This window comes from Pongo abelii, chromosome 3 (genome assembly GCF_028885655.2).
Source record: "Pongo abelii isolate AG06213 chromosome 3, NHGRI_mPonAbe1-v2.0_pri, whole genome shotgun sequence".
NCBI classification, from domain to species: Eukaryota; Metazoa; Chordata; class Mammalia; order Primates; family Hominidae; genus Pongo; species Pongo abelii.
In genome coordinates this window covers 110,604,220-110,623,729 of record NC_071988.2, presented here as the reverse complement: position 1 = coordinate 110,623,729, position 19,510 = coordinate 110,604,220, and positions in this window count along the sequence as shown.

Sequence of the window (19,510 nt, the reverse complement as noted above, 5' to 3'; positions counted from 1 at the left end):
GCCAAAGTATTTAAAGATGAAGGGTCATGATATCTGCATCAAATTCAAATAGTACAGCAAAATAAATGAATAAACATTGAGAGAGGGAGACAGAGAGAGAGAAGCAAATTTGACAAAAATTCTAACAAAGGCAAATGCAGCTGAAATTCAGCTCATTGTACTATTCTCATGACTTCCCTTTTAAGTTTAAAGCTTAAAACACATGCATGAAAAAGTATTAATTTGATAGGGCAAAATGGTCTCATGTAAGTTTGTATTTTTATCTCTAGATAGAATAATTTTTTTGTTTTTCAGATTTTTCTGGGCAACTTATATTTGCTCCTCTGTTACCTGTCTGCTCATGTAAGAACATTAATTTTTTTCATTTAAAAATATGTATAATATTTTTGAGAGCTATATGGTTTGGATATTTGTCCCCTTCAATCCTCATGTTGAAATTTGATCCCCAGTGTTGGAGATGGAACCTAATGGGAGGTGTTTGGGTCACGGGAGTGGATCCCTTATTAATAGATTAGTGCCCTTCCTCAGGGGTGAGAGAAGTTCCCGCAAAAGCTGGTTGTTAAAATAAAGGGGCCAACATTCCTCCATCTCTTTTACTCCCTCACCATGTGATCTCTGCACACACTGGCTCCACTTCACCTTCCACCATGAGTGGAGGCAACCTGAGGTCCTCATGAGACATGCCAATACTATGCTTCTTGTATACATGTATACAGTCTACAGAACCATAAGCCAAAAAACCACTTTCTTTATAAATTACTCAGCCTCAGGTACTCCTTAATAGCAACACAAAACAGACTAGGACAAGAGCCTACCACAAACCAAGAGCTGTTCTTGGTACCAAGGCCACTGCAGTAAACAAAACAGTAAGTATTGCTGCCCTCAGAGAGCTTGCACCCTAGTAGAAAGGCAGAAAGTTTTCAAATAAAGAGATAATATTCACTTGTTTGTTCAACAGGCATGTTTTGCATGTTCCTGTATAGGCACTGGGCATGTAGTATTGAATAAAAGAGCTTCCCTTCCTTTTGGGGCTTACATTCTGGGGATGGCAGAATAGATAATTAAAAAGAGATAAATCTCCCTTCTGGGTACATATCCAAAAGAATTCAAAGCAAGCTCTCTAAAGATATTCTCACACCTGTATTTATTGCAGCATTATTCACAATTGCCAAGAAGCAGAAGCAACCCCAGTGTCCATCAACAAATGATGGGTAAAGAAAATGTGATGTATACCCACCATGGAATATTACATAGCCTGAAAAAAGAAGAAAATCCTATTACATGTTATAAGATTGATGAACCTTGAAGACATTACGCTAAGCAAAATAATCCAGCCATAAAAGATAAATACTATATGATTCCACTTATATTAAGTATCTAACATGTTCAAAATCATAGAAACAGAAAATAGAAAGGTGGTTGCCAAGGGCCGGAAGGAGGAAGAATTAGTGTTTAATAGGTTTAGAGTTTCAATTTTGCAAAATTAAAGTTCTAGAGATCTGTTGCACAACAATGTGAATATACTTAATCCTACTAAACTGTACTCTTAAAAATGGTTAAGATGGTTTTTAAAAGAGAGACAAAAAAACATGATCTAGTGTCCAGAATCAACAAGGGACTTAAACAAATTTACAAGAAAAAAAAACCATCAAAAAGTGGGCAAAGGATATGAACAGACATTTCTCAAAAGAAGACATTTATGTGGACAACAAACATATGAACAAAAGCTTATCATCATTACTGGTTGTTAGAGAAATGCAAATCAAAACCGCAATGAGATACCATCTCACACCAGTTAGAATCGTGAGTATTAAAGTCTGGAAACAGTAGATGCTGGTGAGGATGTGGAGAAATAGGAACTTTTTACACTGTTGTGAGTGTTAATTAGTTCTACCATTGTGGAAGACAGTGTGGTGTTTCCTCAAGGATATGGAACCAGAAATATCATTTGACCCAGCAATCCCATTACTGGGTGTATACCCAAAGGATTATAAATCATTTTACTATAAAGACACATCCACACATATGTTTACTGCAGCACTGTTCACAATAGCAAAGACTTGGAACCAACCCAAATGCCCATCAATGATAGACTGGATAAAGAAAATGTGGCACATACACACCATGGAATACTATGCAGACATAAAAAAGAATGAGTTCACGTCCTTTGCAGGGACATGGATGAAGCTGGAAACCATCATTCTCAGCAAACTAACACAGGAACAGAAAACCAAACACTGCATATTCTCACTCAGAGGTAGGAGCTGAACAATGAGCACACACGGACACAGGGAACATCACACACCGGGGCTTGGTGGGGAGTCGGGGGCAAGGGGAGAGGGAGCACTAGGACAAATACCTAATGCATGCTGAGCTTAAAACCTAGATGATGGGTTGATGGGTGCAGCAAACCACCGTGGCACATGCATACCTATGTAATAAACCTGCACGTTCAGCACATGTATCCCAGAACTTAAAGTAAAATAAAAAAATTTTAAAAACATAAAAATGTCAAGTGGTAATATGCAGTACAGGGGAAAATATAAAGAGTAGAGAACATTAGGAGCACCCACTGGGACGGTGAGTGGAAGAATGTGCTCCAGAGGACAGGGTGCTGGGAAAGGGTTTGCTATATTTAGGGTGGTCAGAGAAGGTCTCACTGATGAAGTGACATCGGAGTGACATTCAATCCACAGAGGGAAGAGTTCCAAATAGAGAAAGCAGCAAATTCCATGCCCTGAGGTCATTCATGGCTGATATATTCTAGAAAGAGCAAGGAAGTCAGCGTGGCTGGAGCAAAGTGAGTGCAGGGATGAGGGACTGTTGATGAGGTGAGAAATGAATGCGGGGAGGAGAAGGACACAGATGGTGTAAAACCTGGAAGCCATTTTATGGGTTGACTTTTACTCTGAGTGACACAGGAAGCCATGAGCAAAGGCAGCAGCAGGCAGAACGGTCCAGAAGCTATTAAATAATCCAGGCGAGAGATGGTGGCAGTGTGGCAGGGATGGCCAAAAAGTGTTTGAATTGAGTCATGACCGCACATGTTGGAAAGGCTGTCATCTACCATCCCACGGTTATTTGTTTTCAGTCTCAGGGGGCCTATGTTCCTCTCAGCATCTAAATGGTGTGAACTGCTCAGATTCATCCCACCAAATTTATTACATCTCAAATATTTTTCATTTCATTATCCTACTTGAAAAGTAAAAATTCTTCAATATAAAGAATATCTTTAAAACGCCAACTCTTCATGACAGCCATAATCCAAGATTAAAACTGGTAAAATCTAAGGAGTCCTAGCAATAAGAAATGTGTTTTGATGAGCCACCATGGCTAGAAAAAGCAAGCCCGATCCTTGCATTTTCCTGGGAATTATTCACCCTTAATATGTCAAAGGAAATAGTCTATACTAACATCTAACCTTGAGGGATATGTAGTCAAGTTCAACAATCTAGTTTCATTTCCAGCTTTCATGTTATTTGTTCATACAGCATCTTGTATTTTTGGCATTGTTCCTTCTCTATAGTGACAATGGCAGGAGGAAAACAGAATGTGTCATTTCAAAGCTGTTTATTTTAAATGTGTAACTAATAGTTAAATTATTCTAAAATAAGTGGTAGCTGTCTTGGCACATTTAAAGAGCCTCCTAGGACATTTAAGACAACATATCTTACCATAAGAAATTACTGGAAAATTCCTGGTACAACCCCAAAATCTTAGTGATTTAGCACTACAAAGACTTTTTTGCATATACATACAGTCCCAATGTAGGTATTCCTTGTTGTCTTGCTGTCCTGGGTGGCTCTACTCCAGGTCATGACTAAGCAATCCAGATTCCTTCCATGAGGTTGTTCCACCATCTCATAGTCCTCCATTGCCAGACATATGAACAGGGAAAGATACAGAAGAAGATGGCACAAGATATTTTGTGGCCAAGTCTAGAATTAGCAAAAATCACCTTACCCAGAACTCAGTCACATATTCACAAGCAGTAACAAGTATGGTTGCCAACATAGTCTCCCTGTGTACATTATAGGAGAATGAAATGATTTGGTAAACATATAGTATTGTCTGCAATAATTTCCTCTTTTGGTCTTTAATATATTTTTATTTGACTTCTCGCCTAAATCCAAAGTGCATTGCTTAATAATTCTGGCCTTGTTATTAAGAATCATGAAGATATGCAACCCAACATAAAATCTGTAACTTTTTATTTCTGAAATTTCTCAGAAGAAAACGGAACAAACATCTAGTCTGGTTTTGGGAACCTGCTTCCATTTCCAGCACCTACACCATCAGCTCTAAGTCCTTCAGCTCCTCACAAAATGCCTGGAACCTAAAATGCCAGTGCCTAGGAGGAATTTTAGTGAAGATATTCGGTAGCTTAATGCATGGAAACTGGAATATCAGAAAGTCTTTCACATAAGATAGTGATAAAAGGCCAAATGACAAGTGGTTTACATAGGCTGAGACAACATCCCTTCAAATCAATATTCTTTTATTTCAAATTCATTTGTGTTGAAATATTTCACAGACAAACCAAAAATTATAGAAAATATTATAATGAACTTCATATCCTAATATTACCAGGCTTTTAATTTTTGACTATGTGATTAGTATGAAACAATATCTCTGGTTTTAATTAGCATTTCTCTGATAACCAGTGTGGTTGAGCATCTTTTTATGTATATATTTGCTTCTTGGGTTGCTGTTATGTGATCTTCCAATTTATATCTTTTCCCTGTGTTTCTGTTGGGCCATGTATGTTATTTTTATAGATAGTCACACTGCTATTTTGAAGCATTTGTCTAATATTTATTTTGAGGTGATGCCAAAAGCTTCATGGAAAACAGGTGATGATGCATCACTGCTGCAGTTTGCCCTTTCTCTTATTATCTCTAGCAATTCCACTCTGGCCCCAAATTCACATACCCTACTTAGCAAAATAAAACCCTGCATGCAACCAAGAACACATTGGTTGCATTGCTACTAGAGAGTACAATATCAAAGTGCTCCTTCCAATTGTACAGAGAACATCTCCATGAGAAGAACTCTAATGAGTATCATTTTCTCCATTTCATTATATTTCCAGGGGAATTTTAATGCATCAATATTTCAGCATCCATTATGGGCTGAAATTTAGTCAGATCCCTTAATCCCTATTTGGATTGCCAAAACCAAAGTTTGTATAAGGACTTAAGGACTCATGAAAAACAGTGTAAGAAACAAGAAAATATGTAAACAAAGAAAGGATCTCATATGCTGCCATTTACTGGTGATGTGATCTCACCATGCTTCCTGGTAAGTTTGTTGCATACTGGGGACCACGGTTTGCAAAAGTGTTAGTAAAATCTAAATAGAAAGAACCCCTTACTCCAAATGTGCTTAAAGCAAACGTGATTAAGTTATCAAATGCTTACACTCTATTAATGTCACTGGAAGCCAATAGTAACTCAGATTTCTGCATCAAAAAATGCAAAAAAGGCAGGTGGCACAGAATACTTGATAAAGCAGTTGCCCTATCAAAGCCTGTTTTTATTCTCTTTCATATGCACAGACATCATTTTATATTTGCTCTTCAGCATGGGCAGATAACACGGTAACATATTTGCCTTCAGGCCAAGTAACTTGTCTAGTAAGACAAACTTCTATTCAGTAAATCACTGAGGATCACACCACATTAGCTATATTGCAAGAATTCTGTTGTTACAAAAATAAGCCTCACTTTTGATAGGAAGATTGAAGCAAATGCATGGCAGAATCAGAAAATACATCATTTCTACAGATACCCATCTGACTTAGTTGCCTGAGGCAATACAATAAAATACAATCTTTATTTATTTCAATCCATTTTGCCTTTGATGGTGCCATTAGAAAGAGGGAAGAAACACAGATGAAGCCAGTGTGCCCTTACTGCTCATTTGTGCGCATCAATATTTCTTAATGACAAAAGGAGACAAGGCAGGGTTTTAAGAGGGATTTTAAGTTCAAAAAGCTCCACTTAGATGTAAAGGGTACCAAGGAATCTGCAATTTGAATTGACATGCACCAAGCCACTGATACGCCTGTGAATCTCCTGTCGATCCTCCTAAGACTGGGTCTCCTTCCAGAGTACTCCAGCCTTAGCATCCTCTGTCCTTTAACCACTGAAAGAGGACTACTTAGATTTAACAAGGTGAACCCTGGAAACCCTGGCCTGGAGCCACAGTCGCCCTAGGACTCACGAGTACTCAAAACAGTGTAATTGGCCTCTCCGTCTCTCCGTGACACTATTCAATACTGGACAGATGCCAGATTTATAAGAGCAATCAAATAGGAAGTAGAGTTTCATCAGGAGAAAAGAGAATATGGAATCATGCATAGTTTCATATCACTTCTCTTTGGAGTATTATGTTTGTTCACTTTTATCTCAGTAAGTAAGAACTTTGCCCCATATGTATTCATTGGCAAGGGGTGCCATAAGAAGGTACCACTGAGTGGGTGGCAGAAGCAACAGAAATGTTATTTTCTTGCAGTTCTGGAGGCTGGAAGTCCCAGGTCAAGGTGTCAGCAGGGTGGTTTCCCCTGAGGCCTCGCTCCTTGGTTGTAGATGGATGTCTTCTCCCTGTGTCTTTATGTGGTCTTTCCTCTCTGCTGTCTGTGTTCTTATCTTTTCTTTTTATAAAGATACCAGTTATATTAGATTAAGGTCCACCCATATAACCTCATGTTACCTTAATTATCTATTTAAAGACCCTGTCTCTAAACACAGTCACATTCCCAGGTTATAGGGGTTAGGACTTCAACATATGAATTTGGGAGAACATGATTTGTCCCATAACAGTTTCCAAGTGATTTTTAAAAAAATATAATGAGTTTAGAAGTTTCTTTTCTAACCCTAACATTAAGACAATCATTCTTCACAGTTCTACTTCTTACTTTTCTGACTTTTTCTTTTTTACTTTTCTGACTTTTACCTCCTCTTCAGATTCGTTGTTTTATTCCATCAAGTAAAGTTGTACTAGTACCATCAAGCCAGGAGAAGATGACAATACCCGCCCATCATGCTAAGAGGAAACTAAACAATTATTTCCCCAACTGAAATAAATTCAATTAAGTGGTGACTGTGAGTTCTATACCACCAATGTCAATAAATATATATTCATCTATCAAAATACTGCAACAGCTCTGTCCTTTGGCATGAGGATACTGGCTTATCAAAATTTTTCAGTACACTAAATTAGCTGATGTTAACTCTTCTAAATTAATTTCATTTTATTTTTTAATTTATCTTGCAGGGCTTACAAGTAAATGAAAGAATGGATATTTATCCAGAAAGCTAGAAATATATTCATTTCCTCAGAAATTTCAATTTCCTAAGAAGTAAAGCTCTAAGAATTTTTTAACTTAACCCATTTCTCCACCCTCTCAGTTCTCCTCCTGCCAAGAGAAAAATAAATAAGTCATCTGGCCATCTACTATAACTGGATAATCTGGTAACTGTATTGCAACTAGTCCAACTAACTTAGATAACTAAACTAGACTTCGGAGCTGAATGGGCCAACAGAAAATGACAACCACAAGAGGTGTCTTGGAAAGTGCTGGCTAACTCAGTCTCAATTATGCACAGATAACTGGCAATTTTCCTGCTAAAATTAATCTGATTTAAACTTAAAGCAGCAGATAGAAGTTTAGAAGATGTCTATGAAATTTTTATTTCTCCAAGCTGATACTAAATCTTTGATATGGTTTGGCTGTGTCCCAGCCCAAATCTCACCTTGAGCTGTAGTTCCCATAATCCCCACAGGTCATGGGAGGGAACCAGTGGGAGGTAATTGAATCACGGGAATGGTTACCTCCATGCTGTTCTTGTGATAGTGAGTGAGTTCTCACGAGATCCGTTGGTTTTATAAGCGGCTTCCCCCTCCCTTCGCTCTGTACTTCTCCTTGCTTCCACCGTGTGAAGAAGGATGTGTTTGCTTCCTCTTATGCTGATTGTAAATTTCGTGAGGCCTCCCCAGCCATGCTGAACTGTGAGTCAATTAAATCTCCTTCCTTTATAAATTACCCAGTCTTCAGCATGTCCTTATAGCAGCATGAGAATGGACTAACACAATATTGTTTTAATTTTTTTTTGCAAAACAAGATTCTTGCTGGAATAAAGTAGTTTTCACTGTTTGTTGTTTGGTAGGTTAAAGATTTAGTAAACTCCACCATTTTAAACTTCTGGGTGCTTTGTCTTGATGGCCCATCAGAGCATTTACCTCAGTGAATTAGCCCCCAGATAGTTACATTCAAAGTTATTCAATACATAGAAATGTATGTAGCTCAGCTTTTGGTAATTTAGATTTCTTTTTTCACTTATAATGGTACAGTTTCTGCCTTTCCTTTTACTTCTAATTGATCAAATATTGACTCTAAATAGCTAATCAAGTATTTAAATCACTTTTCTTGAAACCATCTTGTTAAGAGGTTTTTGATTTGTTACATACTGAAAGGATCTACAGGAAATTTCTTTAAAATGAAACCCTTAAATCTCATGCTATGTTAAAAAAATATTAAAAGAATACTACATCATGTCATGTGGAGTTCATTCCAGTAATATGGTGATAGTTCGAAATTATAAGATACATTTGAAATAACTAACCAGACCTTTAAAAATACCTTAAGATCCAGCAAACAACTGGAACCATGCTATATGGTTAAAAGCTGAATGCTGATTCTTAACCAGAACCTCCAGCCCCAGTCTGCCAGAGTATATAGGATGGGAATAGGGATGGATGGGAAAGAAATACATTCGAAAAATATATATATTCCGTTTACAAATTGTTTTCACAGTTTTAAAAAGCACCAGAAAACAAAATTGACAATATTTTCTTCAGTGTGAGATACACAAAATATAGAATGATAAGGTACTTAGGGGCTACGGCTTTTAATAAGTTGAAAAATGCTACTATAGTAAAATCTGATTAATATCAAATTAATCGAAAATTTCAAGTCTACTGTAAAAATGGCTGCTCACTTACAGTAAACTTGGAAATGCTAACTAATATAATTATACTCAAAAATGTAAAGGATATATATGAAAGTATACATACACAAACATACATATAAGACAGTAAGTACCATTATGGCAGGTAATATATTTGTCGACTTGAAAACCCAAAAAAAAGCTACTGAAAAACATTTAGAAATAAAAAGAGGGCTCCTTGAAGAGGTCCTTCACATCCCTTGTAAGTTGGATTCCTAGGTATTTTATTCTCTTTGAAGCAATTGTGAATGGGAGTTCACTCATGATTTGTCTCTCTGTTTGTCTGTTATTGGTGTATAAGAATGCTTGTGATTTTTGTACATCAATGCCATCTCCATCAAGCTACCAATGACTTTCTTCACAGAATTGGAAAAAACTACTTTAAACTTCATATGGAACCAAAAAAGAGCTCTCATTGCCAAGTCAATCCTAAGCCAAAAGAACAAAGCTGGAGGCATCACACTACCTGACTTCAAACTATACTACAAGGCTACAGTAACCAAAACAGCATGGTACCGGTACCAAAACAGACATATAGACCAATGGAACAGAACAGAGCCCTCAGAAATAATGCCACATATCTACAACTATCTAATCTTTGACAAACCTGACAAAAACAAGAAATGGGGAAAGGATTCCCTATTTAACAAATGGTGCTAGAAAAACTGGCTAGCCATATGTAGAAAGCTGAAACTGGATCCCTTCCTTACACCTTATACAAAAATTAATTCAATACGGATTAAAGACTTAAATGTTAGACCTAAAACCATAAAAACCCTAGAAGAAAACCTAGGCAATACCATTCAGGACATAGGCATGGGCAAGGACCTCACATCTAAAATGCCAAAAGCAATGGCAACAAAAGCCAAAATTGACAAATGGGATCTAATTAAACTAAAGAACTTCTGCACAGCAAAAGAAACTACCATCAGAGTGAACAGGCAACCTACAAAATGGGAGAAAATTTTTGCAATCTACTCATCTGACAAAGGGCTAATATCCAGAATCTACAATGAACTCAAACAAATTTACAAGAAAAAAACAAACAACCCCATCAAAATGTGGGTGAAGGATATGAACAGACACTTCTCAAAAGAAGACATTTATGCAGCCAAAAGACACATGAAACTAGGCTCATCATCACTGGCCATCAGAGAAATGCAAATCAAAACCACAACGAGATACCATCTCACACCAGTTAGAATGGCGATCATTAAAAAGTCAGGAAAAAACAGGTGCTGGTGAGGATGTGGAGAAATAGGAACACTTTTACGCTGTTGGTGGGACTGTAAACTAGTTCAACCATTGTGGAAGTCAGTGTGGCGATTCCTCAGGGATCTAGAACTAGAAATACCATTTGACCCAGCCATCCCATTACTGGGTATATACCCAAAGGACTATAAATCATGCTGCTATAAAGACACATGCACATGTATGTTTATTGCGGCACTATTCACAATAGCAAAGACTTGGAACCAACCCAAATGTCCAACAATGATAGACTGGATTAAGAAAATTGGCACATATATACCATGGAATACTATGCAGCCACAAAAAAATGATGAGTTCATGTCCTTTGTAGGGACATGGATGAAGCTGGAAACCATCATTCTCAGCAAACTATCACAAGGACAAAAAACCAAACACCGCATGTTCTCACTCATAGGTGGGAATTGAACAATGAGAACACAGGACACAGGAAGGGGAACATCACACACTGGGGTTTGTTGTGGGGTGGGGGGAGGGGGGAGGGATAGCACTGGGAGATATACCTAATGTTAAATGACGAGTTAATGGGTGCACCACACCAACATGGCACATGTATACATATGTAACAAACCTGCATGTTGTGCACATGTACCCTAAAATTTAAAGTATAATAAAAAAAGAGGGCTCAATAACACAGTTAGTTATTATTTAAAATAGTTTAATTAGTATTTATTTCAAAATGCACTAAAAAAAATCAAAAACTTGCCTTTGTAAAACAGCAATCAGAAAATACAAAAAAGGAAAAGATATTATTCATAATAACCAGATAAAACAAAATCTATGAACAGATTTAGTAAGAAATGTGGAAAACCTATGATTAAAACTCTATTAAAAGACTTGAATGAATGAAAAAACTCATGTTCTTGGATGACAAAATTTGATAATTTAAAGATTTCAGTTTCATCCAAATCAATCAACTTAATGATATCAATGCAGTTCCTATAAAAATTTCACTGGAACTTGGGTATACAGGAGATCTTGTTTCTAAAATTACTCTTAAATTTTCCTGGAATAACACATTTAGAGAAAGGGCAGTCAGTATCTTAGTTTGGGATGCCACAACAAAGTCCTATAAACTGGGTGGCTTATAAACAGCAGAGATTTATTTCCTACAGTTCTGGAGCCTGGAAACTTAAAATTAGGGTGCCAGCGTGACCGGGTTCTGGTGAGAGCCCTCTTCCATGTTGCAGACTCCTGACTCCTCATTGTACCCTAACGCGACAGCAAGAGGATTAGAGAGCTTTCTGGGGTCTCTTTTATAAGCACTCTAATCCCATTCATGAAGGCTGTACCCTCAAGACCTAATCACCTCCCAAAGTCTCCACCTCCTAAGACCATCACAGTGGGGATTAAGATTTCAATGTACTAATTTGGCAAGGAACACAAATATTCAGTGTATTAGTCCATTCTCACATTGCTGTAAAGAACTATCTGAGACTGGGTAATTTATAAAGAAAAGATGTTTAATTGGCTCAGGGTTCCACAAGCTGTAGAGGAAGCATGGCTGGGGAGGCCTCAGGAAGCTTACAGTCATGGAGGAAGGTGAAGGGGAAGCAGGTACATCTTACACAGCTGGAGCAGGAGCGAAAGAGAGAAAGGGGCAGGGCTACACACTTTTAAACAGCCAGATCTCCAGAGCACTCACTGGCTATCATGAGAACAGCAAGGGGGAGTCTGCCCCCGTGATCCAATCACCTCCCACCAGTCCCCTCCTCTAACACTGGGGATTACAACTGGGCATGAGATTTGGGAAGGGACACAAATCCAAACCATATCATTGAGTCAAAACAGGCAATTTCTTTCCGGAAAAGAATAATGAAGTAGGGACCTTTGGTACTGGCTATTACAGGGTATAAAAATAAAATCATGAAAAAATGCATGAAACAATGCAGTTTAAGTTTAGTCAAATGGTATTGACAGAGACCCAACTCTATGAGAGGATTTAATAGATGACAAAAGCTGTAACTTAAATCAGTGTTAAAAGATTTATTAATCAATGAACTTCTTTTTTGACTACTGCATAGTCATTTGGGAGAAAAAATTCAGTTGGAGATTTATCTTTTGCCAAAATGAATTCCATACAGATTCAAGAATTAAAGTTAAAAAAGGAAAAAATAATTTATAAATGAAAAAGACAAATATTTTTGTGATTTGAGAAGTTAAAATGCTTTTTAAATGCGTCAAAAGGCTCAAAAACATTTTAAATATCAAAATTTTAAAACCCTCAAAACACATAACACACAACAACGTAAAGCATAAAGGACAATCTAGGAAAACTATTTGCAACAAGTATATGGCAAAAGTTTAACATTCCAAGGACTCTTACATATCTCTGAGGAAAACAGAACAATGGGCAAAGGGCATCAATAAGCAACTTGGAAAAGGTGAAATGTGAGTGTAAATAGCAATCAAACAAACGTACAACACAATGGTCAAATCAGGGCTTAGAGCCAGACTGTCTGAGTCTAAACTCGTGCTTTGCCTGTGTTTAACCCTATGACTCTGACCTCTCTTTGCCTCTATTTTCTCACCTGTTTGTTTAGTTCAGATTTTCCCATGCTCTATCCAAAAGGCAAACTTCTACAGAACAAATAGGGATTTTAGTTTAACGTGAGGCTTTTCAAATGTTCATTTTAGAACACTTAGTAAAATATAATTCTTGGTACTTTAATCAGGTCCAACAGAGAAATATATAAGTGTTCAAAGATAGTAATTTGAGCAATTACGGGAATAGGGAGTTTACATATTTCTTTTTGAGAATTCTGATATTTGAAATGTCAGTGATTCTATGTCAGCAGTGCCAGAGCCACATAGTTTCATTTCTGAGTTTCTGTGTCTCTTAGATGCTCATCAGAGTACGGTTCCATGGTGAGGGTGAGAGATGAATGCTGAGAACACAATCCTCAGGAAGGAGGAGCTTGTGAGAAGCTGATGCAAAGGTCTGCAAGTTAAATGAGCTTTCCTGCAGCTGGGTTAGACTTGGACTTGGTTAGAAACCCTGGGGATTTATTCCATTCCACCTAGATAACTTCTGTTCAGCATAAGGCCTCAAAGCTCAATTATAGGAGAGCAGGGAGAAACTCACATGTCTATTAACTGTCTTACTCTGGAATCTCAACTCATTGACGTTAGCATATGCATTGGAATCTTGGTTGATAATGGAGGGATAGCTCCATATAATTGACAACTCCCATTCCATATCTTAAAATACTTGGAACACTCAATTTAAACTGGATGTGATATACATTCTTATTGTGCTGCAACTGGGATGCCATTGTCCATTATACAATACATGAGAGCACATGAACTACTCAGATATTGGTGACTCATGTAGCACAGGAAATTTAACAACCCTTGCAAGCAGCTACAACCTTAGAAAGATTAAAGTAATAAAATGTTTTCTATGGGAATTAAAGATGCCATTGTAATAGGTGTCATTTATTAAGTGCTTACTATTTGCCAGGTACTGTCTTGAATGCTTTATATACATGTACCTGCTATTTGGAAAGTTATATATACTTATAGCCTTGAAATCAAATTAAATTATATGCCAAACCAAATTTCTGCCAAACTGACTAGGAATTCAATCGCAGTAATTATTGATGGGTACTTCTTTCTTCCCAAGATCACCAAAAAATATGTAAGGTTTATGGGATTTCCAGAAAATGAGGACCAATCTCTATCACCTGGCCCACTTTTATGACAGCTATTTACTATAAACTCTCATAAAATTGTTGAAACACTTTGGTCTTTTGAAAACAGGCAGTTCTAGCATGTCCATGCCAAGCCTGGTTGTAGGGATGTTGAGAGGCTGGAAGTCTGGGTGCCAGGCCCCACCTACAGGGAGCACCGTGTGAGCGCCTACCAAGGTCATGCCACCTCTCGCCACTGCCACAGATCTGGACTCAAGTTCCTGCTCATCATGGGACTCACATATCTCTGGGCTAGGAAAAATCTTTCCCAGTCTAGGAAAAATCTTTCTCCTCCTTCCTGTTACTTCTGTTTTCCTTTTCTTTCTATAGTATATTTCCCACAATGAGCTCAAGTTTACACACACACACAAGAAAAGCCATAAAATGAAATTATCTTCACACCCCATCCCACCATCTACACCAAAATATGTACACTGCTTCGGAGAGAAAGAGGAAGAGGACAAAAGAGGGAAGAGGAGGGAAGGAGATGAGAAGAAAGAGGGAAGAAAAAGGAAATAAAAAGTTAACCATTACATTCCTGCTGATTTTTAGTCATGAAGGAAAATTAAAAATAAATTAGTATCTTTATGCCATATATATTATTTCATTTAAGTGTCACAACAACCCAATGAGGTAGCTACTATTTCTATTCTTATTTTACAGACGAGCAAACCGAGGCTTAAACAGTTTAAACATCTTGCTCGAGGCCATACAGCTAGTAAATGTAAAGCCTGAATTCAAACCCAGTGCCACCACAAATATGGCCTGATTAACGGAAACGTCATATAATTCTTTGAATACTGCATTGGATCATGAATGTCATATTATTTAAAGATTGCATAGTATCTAATCACATGCCCAGCTTGTGGCAGGTACTCAATAAGCATTTACCAATTCAGTAACAAGTAAATAATAGTTTCTTAACACAATTTCATTTTTCCTAAAATGTGTTTTTTTCTCTATGTGATTCCCCAAAACAGCATATCTAAAATAATATATTGTCAAAGAACAACCTGACAATATTAAAATTTATATAACACAGTTTTTCCTGAAATTCCAGCACTTTTAAAGCCATCAACTACTAGGGTCAAAAGATTATCCTTTAAATTCATTTTTGTTGGTAAAAGGAGTACAAAAAGAAATCACTTTTTCAAATTCACTGCAAAAATCTGGGCAGAATGGAAGGAAAATTGAGCTCAAAACTATGTTTCTCTGTGCACTGTGAATAAAGTGAAAATTTTGTTTATTCAGAAAGAGAAAGAAAGATACGTAATTGCTCCAAGCTTGTGGTAGCTATTTTTTATTCTCCCTTTTAATTAATGAGCACTAGTCTTTTGAAAGAGCTAAAATGAAACTTGATAATTTTACATATTTTTAAAAAGGTAAAGACAGAAGAAAGTATATCTGTGCTCTTTGAATTTTCTGTTCATTTGTATTCTCTTGGGAAGAAGCCAGTAAGTATCATAAGTTTATGCTGTTCCTTAGTTGTTACTCCTTTCCATAAATTTAGTTCCAATACAGGCAGGAAAACCCCTTTTTCCTGTGGCTCTACTGAGACTTCTGGAATTTCTCCAGGTGGCTGTGGAGAATGTTTTACTGTCATTTTGGTGGCTGTTCCTGATCGGTGAGCAAAGGTCGGAATTGTTGTCGATCATTTACAAGGCATTTCCTACAGATTTCTCAGAAATTCTTCGTACATATTCCAATAGCTGCCGTGTCAGACACATCCAGATCAGACCGCAGCCTGCTGATACCGTGCGGCACTCATATCAAAGTGCTCAGCAACTTCCCTAGCATCTTTTTAATTTTAATTTTGCTTTTAGCATTCTCACAGATGGAAACCAAGTAACAAAATGTTAATAAGGGATTACTAACTTTCAAGACCACTCTTGGGCTAAAGTCCAAATGTATGCCAAGAAAGAAATAAGTAATAACCTACCCTTTGAAAGGATCTTGTGGGTTTTGTTGTTGTTTACTGTGTTGGTTACATAGGTTGAGGGAATTGACTGTAAATCTTTCTCTTTTCTTTTATCATTACTTCTAAAATACTTAACGTGCCATCAGAAGCACAACTTGTAGAGGCAACATTCTATGAGGATGGTGCTTAACTGAACTGTCAGTTCTGAGTAACAAAGCCAGGACTGCCATGTTCCAAAGTGTATCTTTAATTATATCTGACAGGTTTCTATAAGGACAAAAAAAATTAAATGAGAATGATCACTAGTTAAGAATTTTTACAACAGGGCCAGGCATGGTGGCTCATGCCTGTAATCCCAGCACTTTGGGAGGCCGAGGCGGGTGGATCGCCTGAGGTCAGGAGTTTGAGACCAGCCTGGTCAACATGGTGAAACCCCATCCCTACTAAAAATAACAAAAATTAGCTGGGTGCGGTGGCAGGTGCCTGTAATCCCAGCTACTCGGGGAGGCAGAAGAATCGCTTGAATCTGGGAGGCGGAGGTTGCAGTGAGCTGAGATCGCACTATTGCACTCCAGCCTGAGCAACAAGAGCAAGACTTCATCTAAAAAAAAAAAAAGATTGCTACAATAGCCACAACTTTTATGTAGTTTACTATTAAATTAATTTTGAATTTTGGATATATTTATATTACACACAACAAAGCACAAATAATGGAGTGTGCTTCTGCTATCCGCTTCCAATTATCATAAGGATGCTGGAGGACTTATTTGAAAAGACAGATTAGGACACAGATTTGTGTATGTTCATATTTGTTCCAGACATAGTTATGGATGTGGATACAGATACAGATATATAGACATAGGGTATATTTATTATTATTTATTTATGTTTTAAGACAGGGTCTCCCTCTGTCACCCAGCCTAGAGTGTAGTGGTGCAATTACAGCCTCGACCTCCTTGTGCTCAAGCGACCCTCCTGCCTCAGCCTTCCATGTAGCTGGGACCACAGGCATGCTCCACCACACCAGGCTAATTTTTTTTATTTTTTGTAGTGACAAGGTCTCACTTTGTTACCAGCCCAAGCTGGTCTCGAACTCCTGGGCTCAAATGACCCTCCCCCTTGGCTTCTCAAATGCTGGGATTACAACGTGTGAGCCACCATGCCCAGTGACATAGGGTATTTTATTTTACTGCTCTGCAGTATTTTGCTAATCTTCTCTTTCTCATGCATCTTCCTCATAGACATTATTGCCTATAGTTGGAATGATTATTTCTTTGCATCTCTCTGTCTACAGTTTCTCAAAGTTTACTTCATCAACTCCATCTCCAAAGGTGTTTGACTTCTTTTTATGAAATATTCCAGTTATGACTATTACCTGTAAATTAACTCCTCTTTCTTTCTTTTGCTCTCTGTCTCTCTTGGCTCTAATGAAATTGTAAGGAGCCTACATTGTGAGAGTGTAGTAAGTGTCCAAACACCCAAGAATTATATCCACTACTCAAAACCCTAGAGTCTAACTTATCCTCTTAAAAACTTGTATGGATTGAAGATCCTGGATTTTTATTACTTGCCTGTTTCATATTTACATTTGTAGGCTACTTGTGATGATATATACTATTAATTATTTTTTTAAGATGAAAAAACAAAGTTAGGACTTATTCTATCTCCCTCTGTGCATACTAGGACTCCATTATTGATAATACTTCCTCCAGTCCTAAAAAAACAGGAAAATTGGAAATTCACTGGATATGTTTTTTGTTGCTGCTGTTGTTGTTGTTCGAGACAGAGTCTCGCTCTGTTGCTCAGGCTGGAGTGCAGTGGCATGATCTTGGCTCACTGCAAACTCCACCTCCTGGGTTCAAAAGATCCTCCCACCTCAGCCTCCTGAGTAGGTGGGACTACAAGCGTGCACCACCACGCCCAGCTAATTTTTGTAGTTTTAGTAGAAATGGGTTTCTTTTTTAATTTAATTTTATTTTTTTTATTATTATACTTTAGGTTTTATGGTACATGTGCGCAATGTGCAGGTTAGTTACATATGTATACATGTGCCATGCTGGTGCGCTGCACCCACTAACTCTTCATCTAGTATTAGGTATATCTCCCAATGCTATCCCTCCCCCCTCCCCCCTCCCCCCACCCCACAACAGTCCCCGAAATGTGATGTTCCCCTTCCTGTGTCCATGTGTTCTCATTGTTCAATTCGGCCAGGCTGGTCTCAAACTCCTGGCCTCAAGTGATCCACCTGCCTCGGCCTCCCAAAGTGCTGAGATTACAGGTGCACACCACCATGTCTGGCTGCACTGGATGTTTTTATACAGAGTGTTAAAGAAACAAGTTCGAGAAAAATGGCAATGGTTTGTTTTTATTTTAATAATTAAAATCCTATTGCCAAAACTGTCATTAGATGTTTCAGTTTCTAAACATATCTTATTAAACAATTCAATTCATAATCTCCAAATATTATACAAAGCATAGACCTAGGGGCTTGAAAAAGAAAGACAGAATAAGGCTCACTTCTTTCTCTCAACAAGATTGGAGTCCAAAAAGGAGAAGATACATACATAATAAAGGAAAATTCATTCACCTTAGAAAAATTAAATGTGGAAGAGAATAATAGCAATAGGGATTGTATTTTGTATAGTATATATGATCATATTTATAAAACTCAAGTAACTTATTTCCAACTTCTTCAAGGCTTTGCTCAAAGGAGGCCTACACTGACCACTCTGATTAAAAGCTTCAACCCACTCATCCCTGTTATTCTGCCCTATCTTTTATTCTATTCAGTAGCACTTGCTGCCTTCTAATATACTTTATAATTTAGTTACATATTATGCTTATTGTTTATTGTCTCCATCTGCTAAAACGCAAGCTCCACTAGGGTAGAAGTTTTTTACTTTTTCACTGATACAACCCAAGAGCCTATGACACTATCTACAGATTGTAGGTGTCCAAAAAAAAATTTTTGTTGAACAATTAAATGAGTAAATGTTCTGTGATTTGTATTAGATGTTGTGTGTACATGGGGGGGCATATATATTATATATATGTTATATATGAACATATTGTATGATTTTTAAATATATCATATGTCTAATATATAAGACTGAGAGCAATATTGGAAGAATAAAAATGAAATGTAAGTATTTTAAGACAATTAAAGTCCCAAACTTTTATATATTTGGTGGAATCACATACTTATCAGATTCACCAAGGTTGAAATGAAGGAAAAAATGTTAAGGGCAGCCAGAGAGAAAGGTAAGCTTACCTACAAAAGGAAGCCCATCAGACTAACAGCAGATCTGTCTGCAGAAACCCTACAAGCCAGAAGCGGGTGGGGGCCAATATTCAACATTCTTAGAGAAAAGAATTTTCAACCCAGAATTTCATATCCAGCCGAACTAAGCTTCATAAGCGAAGGAGAAATAAAATCCTTTACAGACAAGCAAATGCTTTTGTCACCACCAGGCCTGCCTTACAAGAGCTCCTGAAGGAAGCACTAAATATGGAAAGAAAAACTGGTACCAGACACTGCAAAAACATACCAAATATAAAGACCAACCACACTATGAATAAACTGCATCAACTAATGTGCAAAATAACCAGGTAGAATCATGA